The sequence below is a fragment of the Protopterus annectens genome, chromosome 3.part0 (assembly GCF_019279795.1).
Source record: "Protopterus annectens isolate FY-2018-M chromosome 3.part0, PAN1.0, whole genome shotgun sequence".
NCBI classification, from domain to species: Eukaryota; Metazoa; Chordata; order Ceratodontiformes; family Protopteridae; genus Protopterus; species Protopterus annectens.
Genome location: NC_056731.1, coordinates 153,426,850 through 153,434,575, shown reverse-complemented (window position 1 = coordinate 153,434,575; position 7,726 = coordinate 153,426,850).

The following is a 7,726-nucleotide window of genomic DNA, read 5'->3' as shown; positions in this document are numbered from 1 at the left end:
TGTCCTCGTGCTCCATCACATACTCCACAGCTAGCTACCTACACATGACCACCATACTTTGCAGTGTGGGCCCTCACGCAGTGTGGTGGTATGTCTGTGTTGTTTGGCTACATCCACATTCAATGTAGCATACGACAGTCACCCAGGCATTGCCGACAGAGATGTTGTTGGCAACATGCCAGCCAATGCAATACCTACCAATGATATACACTCTCACTCACTACAGGGTTCCAATCCATACATGGACATCGCATTGTCCCTGTGGACACATACATGGTACTGCCATGCACACATTATGTCCTCGGACACTGTCCCAATGTCACCTCCAATCTCCATAGCTGTTCTATCCCACCAAACTGGTTGTTATGTGTCTCTGCAGCGGCCCACTGAATTAAATGCTAGCCCATTCATGGACGTTGTGTACCTTGACCACCACACCACCGCATCTATCACACTACACATGGGTGGTAGTGCATTGCACGTCTGGGACTGCATTCATACATACATGACTGCACCATTCAGTATGGCACTGGGGCACATCCTCACATACATGCTTCACACACTCATTGACGACTTCCATGCCTTTACTGGCACCCTTGTTGGGCATCTGTGTGCCACAGCACACCACATCCACATGATGGCCACCTGTCATACCATTGCATGGGTGGTTGGTGTAGTACAGAGGGTAACAGATCAGACATTATCCCCACATTGCCCTTCAGCACCATTCCACATTCTGGTATTGGCAATGTACACATCCACCATCACATCATACCCTGTGTCTCAGGATGTTAGGCTATGTGACTCCTGGACAGGTCACACAGTGGTGCAAGCATATCATGCTACCTACGACATGTACGGTACATGTGGCATTACACAGTCCTCAGTCATGTGTCCCCTCATGTTCACTATTTGCTTACATACACAACATGCTGTCACGGAGTAATGTCCATGTCTACATGTCCCACATCTACATACCTGGCAGCATTCTAGCTCCACCAGCTCATACTGCTAACAACCATACAGGTGTCGGTGTGGCAGATATATCGTGTAGATGTCATTGTGTCAGATGCATCACAGATGGTGCATACACATCACCTTTGCATAGCGACAGTCATCCACTGGGTATCACGTGGATACTGTCCCTATGCATGCATATCACATTGTACATGGTTGCTGTACACACACATGCCCCACATGGTAATGTGGTTGCCATATTCCACTGTGGCGTGGGTACACATCTGCAGGGCCACACATATCTGGACTACGTGTGTTGCTGGGACATTGGTAGCCTTTGTACTTGTGCCATACACACATCTACACATGGGCAGGGTTACTATAACACATTCATGGTGTGCCTTCCACAATGGCTACAACTTTCCATGTCACAGTATAGTCATGCCGCGATGTATACCAGGCTCAGACAGTTTACATATGCAGATGACAGACGGGAACACATCTGTACTCATCTGCATACCACTTACACAGTGGTGTCATGTACTCTGCCATGGGCCATGTCCTCTGCATTACTGTTGCATGTAGTACTCCTACATGGCGTTTGCAGTGGGCAGGGTGAATGAAGCAGTCATGCATATGTGCACACAAGCCACATTGCTTAGCCTGGGCTTCTGTTTACCTACACAGACTGGACACACACCATGCTGTAGAACATAGGTCCTGTGCACATCCCACAGGGACACACTGTGGCACTGGTCATGTGATAGCTCCCTTGCTGATAGGGTGACACATACACATGGTACCACCACAACAGCAGTACTGTGTAGACATGCAGTTGACATCCACCTTTGCTGTCCAGTGGACAGTACCATGGGGGGTAACGACTGTGTACATTGCACATGTGTTTACACATGGACCTGCCAGACATCATTGTTGCACACATTGCACCTGCTACAGATAGCTTGGACATGGTTACTTGATGTTCCTTCCATTTTGGGTGGCTATTCTGCTACTGCTCTGTCCCATATCTGCAGGCCATACATATCCTGTTAATGTACATAACACTAGGCCATACGTCCATCATGCATACTATGCCTGTGATACTGTGTATAATGTCTGAACGTATCCATCATGATAGCTTTACATTATACATACTTGACATGGTCACCCCTACTGCGAGGCATACGTGCACGTCATGCACACATTACGTATGACATCGACAATATCTGCCCATACACATGTGTGCTGTGACACTATACATACATGTCCTATCCCCTGCTGTGGCACTTCATAGCTGGACATCCACTGCCAGCATCAGCATGGGTGGTGGCATTGTTCTGTGTTTTAAATCACGATGGCACCCCTTGGCCTATCCCAGCTGTGTACATGATGTCCCACTGCTGTGCACACAGTGTCCACAGTGGTTGGTATACTCAGCAGGTTAACACTACATAACCACCTTTCACCACTCTCTCCTTTATGGACAGGTATCTTTACTGACAAACACCGTTCACATACAGTGCCGATTCGTTATACATATCATGCGTTACACACCAGTACATCTCGTGGGTTCTACATACCTTTCCTGTATTGCTTTCCGTATTCCGTTTGTGTCTCGCTACTGACAAGTGATCGGCTCTTGTAGGAATAACATCTTTGTTCGGTATGAACATACAGTTTGACTATCCTGGGAGTCTTCCTTATATCCGTCGTCACCTGCGGCATGTGGGTTCATCACACCAATAGCTGTTCCTCGGTGTGTACTTATGCGCATATCACCTGTGCATCTCCTCCATTCGTATGGTACTCGTCGGAACTAGGCCATGGTTCATTCATCGTCTGGGCGTTGGTTATCTGCACTACCTTCATGGGGATGGTATGTATTGTGTTATATTATGTGTGACTACAACCGCTATGTGTGGCGTCAGGTACATTTGGCTGTGGTGTTAGCCTTGGATTGTGTGTGTTGGGTATGGTATTATGTTCCACATGTGGGTGTCCGTGTCCTGCTGGCATCTGTCGATGGCGTTTTGCATTCTGATGTGTAACATAGCTGTTGTATTCCTGTACACAACGAATGCAGGTATGCATCCGCTGCTGATAGTGCTTCCCACGCGAGATGTTGCGGGTATGCTGCTGTCATTAACTGCCTGTATGTTTTTGCTGCTATTTCGGTTTGTATCCCTTTGATATGTGTGATGGGGTATATCGGCAGCTGTGGGTGACGGGTACGGGTTGTGGGCCATGCATTTGTACATACACGGTATGCTTCTGTGTGTGCTCCATCCCTGCCTGGGGAGTTACATGTTACCTGTCTGTTGTTCTAGGAGTGTAGGTTTTGTTGATGTTGTCTGCTGTCGGTACCACCTGCCTGTGTGCTTCCAGCATGTATTCCTCCATCACATCGGTAGTATATCTGCAGCTGTTTGTACGTGCCGACTATCCCTTGGCATTTTGTCACGGATATTTACGGTCATTGTGGTCCTGTAGTTGGGACGGCCTGTATGCTACCGGTTGCCACCTATTCGGGTGGCGATTGCTTGTTTAACACTCGTAGAACACACAGCGGTGTTTACGGGACGATACGTGTCCACGATCGGTGCCGGGGTAGCACATGCATATTTCCGCGGGACATAACTATTGCTGCATAACGTTGCCGATATATCGTATTGGAATTAACATGTCGGCGCCATACTTCCGGTGATGGTTTGTACATGCGTCCTTTGCATGTCATGTTGGCTATACTCCTGTGGTAGATTCTGGGACATTTTCGATTTGCATCGTTTTACGTCGCCACGCGCCTAGCCAGTGAGGAGCTCTCAGTACTACTTTGTGGGTACTGCTATACATACGCCTGTGGTTCCTATACTGTATGCCAACACATGTTATTCCACTCCGCCTGTCACATGCCACCTACATACAGATTTTATAGTGTCACACACATTACACTGGCACAGCGGAATACACAACACCCTCACCTCACACATAGACATACTGCCGCTTTCGCAGGGACGGTTGCACACAGTACCTACGTTGACCACATCGCCGGCGGTGTCTACCTCGCCCTCATATCCTATGAATATTACGCACATGTCCTGTTACTGTATCGTGGCCTGGCGATCATCCCGAATGGCGAATATGCATTTAGGTGGGTTGACCTTTCCATGGGTGGCGTTCCCTGCTCTGTCCACCCTCCCGGATAGTCGGGTTGTCATTCAGTATGTTTACTATGTTGAGAGTTCGCATCTTACTACATCTGTAACCTTGCATCCCTGTGATTCCCTGTTTAACTTGTTGTACTTTATATCTGTGTATGTGTACATATATTTCTACGTGTGTAATGATATCTATATCCATATTTGTGTATGCACATATGTACATATGTAGACACCTTTCGCCGAACGTGGCAGCATACGCCTACGCCGTCTGCTGTCGGACCCGCGTGCGGTTGAGGTGTTGGCGTTCCATGCTCCGCTGGCTGTTGGTTGTGCAGTGTTTGGGTGCTACCTATGTTGGAGTCGCACATGGGACCGCCCATACAGTACACATTACGGGCGGACATGTTTGTGTGCCGTCCATTTCACTGTGTGTGCAGGTAGGGAGGTGTCAGTCCATGGGGCCTACGCTGTCAGAGTATGTGCTATACGTTCCCTCTTTGCCAAGGCATAGGCATATTAGATGCGCCTCCGTCTGCCTACTGGGGCTGGCACAGTGTGTTCATGGTGCTGAGCGCCCTGTGCCTGTGCTTGCCTTGGCAGTTGTGGCGGGCTTGGTGGCCCTACACCATTATGTCCCTGCGGCAGCTGTTTCCGCAGGATCATATTATGTAGCATAGCACATACTATGAATATGTGGGCACATGTGCCTGGAGAGTACTGCAAGGCTCCACCAGATGTATCCAAGCACCGGAACCGTGATTTCAACATCCCAAACACACGCTCTATGATTATTCTGGTTTGTGCGTGTGCCTCATTATGGCGTTCTTGCATGTGTGTGTGTGCATTTCTGATGGGTGTCATCATCCACGGCTCCAATGCATAGCCAGCATCACCCACAAGATGACCTTGTGTGATGTCCCCCCTGGTGAATACCTGATACAGCTGTGAGGCATGCCAGATATGGGCGTCGTGGTAGCTTCCGGGGCTGCCAGCGCACACATCCATGATAATGCCCTGCGCATTGCACATGACCTGGCAATTGATGGAGGGGAATCCCTTGCGGTTTATGTAGCGTCTACCCTGCTCACCGGGTGGTGACTTGATTTCTATGTGTGTACAGTCTATCGCACCCAGTACCTCCGGGTATTGTGCCACAAGGTGGAAGTGGCGCATATTGCTAGCCAACTCCTCCTGAGATCTGGGGAAGTATATATACTCATGGGCATGTCGTAACATGGCATCCAGAAACTGGTGTAGTACCCTGGATGCTGATGCCTGTGAGATGCCCATTATATCCCCGGTTGGCCTTTGAAAGGTACCTGTTGCCAGTATTCGCAAGCTTACACATACCTTTGTGTCCACTGGGATGGGCTCCCCTCTGTTGTCTCTTGTTCTCAGGCTGGGCCGGCACAGCTCCACTATTTGCTGTAACGTGTCCCTGTCCACCCTGTAACGCTCTACTATCTCTAGGTCTTGCAGCCCCTGGTAGGTCACCCTTGGTCTGAACACTCTCCTTCTCCTCTGAGGCCTCTGGTAGTTGTCGGCACCCTCCTCCGCAACTCCGTCTGTCTCTAGCACATGCTGATGCATCACGGCCACGGCAGCACCCAACATATACATTTTAAAAGTTCCTCGTGTGTTTACACCGTAAGGCGCAACGTTTGGGAATTCGCGCTGTGTGTTGTGTGCATTCCCACTTTATAGTGTTGTGCTGTACACCTGGTGATGTCATTGGGTGTGTCTCTGCTGCCGTATCGGTGGGTTATCTACCGTGTTTTACCGTTGGCACTGCAACGCTGTTGCCTTTGGTGTTACATTACACTTGCCTGAATTGGTTTAGCTTTACACCTTACTTTACTGTTTCTGCACGTTGCACCTACTATTTACGGGAGTGCATCCTGCAGGCACATGACATGTCATGCATTTTGTCTGCTGCCGCCGTTATGCTAACTCTCTCCTTGGCTGTGCTGTATCGGTTCTTCGCTCTTTGCATTTCTGCAACATCCACTACTTTCTTTGCATTCATATTCCTCCCCTTTCCCGTTTTTCAGATTTCTGCATGCAGAGTTGTCAGCTGCCGCCGATTGCCCTCCGTCGGTTGATTGGTGTTAATTGCTCATTACGACTCCAATTACACTGCTTCCACATTTCCTCATATTCTCCGCATCACCTTCCTGTATCCATGGTTGTTGACGGGGCGGCCGTCACATGACTGGTTTGGGGAACGTCGTCATCCTCGTGCACATGCATCTATGCGCGCATTGTATACTCTCAGCACATCTATTTCCTCACACGCCGGTCCTGATGCTGTGATGTGCATTGTACAGCCCAGGTTTGCTGGGCTCCAATGTGCTTCCTCCTACAGCGGCACACCCCTCTGCGATTGACAGGTGTTCCCTCTAGGCCACTCCTTGGTGTTTTACCGCTGTGCCGTTTGGTGCAGCCTTACGCCGGCGGGGGGTTTGTGATTCAGTATTATCTGCCTCATTTGCATGGCATTGACTACTAATACATGGTTACGGCGCCAGACACCGACGCCACTCCTTGGCAACCCTTGGGCTGTGGTTGTGGCATTCCATTCATACTATGGTGTATTGTGGCTGTGATGCTGATGTGTCTTATACTGCTCTTTTATGGCATTGTCATATTACTTCATTGTTCCTCACCTTCCGCGGACATGTCCTGGGGTTCTGCTGTGGTTTTTGCGTACATGACATTTATGTCGTTATTTACATTTTCTGCAGGTTTTCCTTTGACATTCTCGATTTCTTTACACATTGCCATGTTGCACCACTATGACACATGACGTTGGCAGCCTTCCGTTACTCCTATGTCATGTTTGGATATATGTAAACCGTGTTTTTTGGTTTACATTGCCGTGCTGTTATGCTACGCCCGCGCCACTTCGTGAATCGCTACTTGCCTTCATTTGCATGGTGCAACACCGCACATGGGGTATTTAACATACCTACGCCGAAGGCGGCGCAACTCCGGCATACGCCGCTGATGCACATGGGTTTGGATCGTACCTGAATCGCTCGGCGGCCATGTCTGGCATTGTGGCGCCTACGCCATGTGTGCGCCTGGCGCAAGGTTCATGAATCCCGGGGAGTGTGTAAAAAACAACGGAGATCTTGCTTTCTCTATTGCATTTTTTCAAAACTGTCTCGCTATGTTAAATGGGTTTAACATAGCAAGACAGCTTTAAAAAAAGCAGCAGAGATTCTCTATTGCTTTTTTTAAAGCTGTCTCGCTATGTTAAACTCCTTTAACATAGCGAGACAGTTTGTAAAAAGCAATGGAGATTCTCTGTTGCTTTTTTTAAAGCTGTCTCGCTATGTTAAACCCATTTAACATAGCGAAACAGTTTGTAAAAAGCAACGGAGATCTTGCTTTCTCCGTTGCTTTTGCCCACAGCTCTGATGTACTGTGTAGGCATACGCATGCGCAGTACATCAGAACTGCCGCAGAATACCAGACAGCTGTGGAAGGGCAGCAAGGAGGCATTATACAATGCCATTATTTAAGAAAAGTAATTTTTTTTTTCTTAAATAATGTCATTATATAGCAATAACCACTTCTGGGTGTGGGTAATGCTGGATTTACCCACT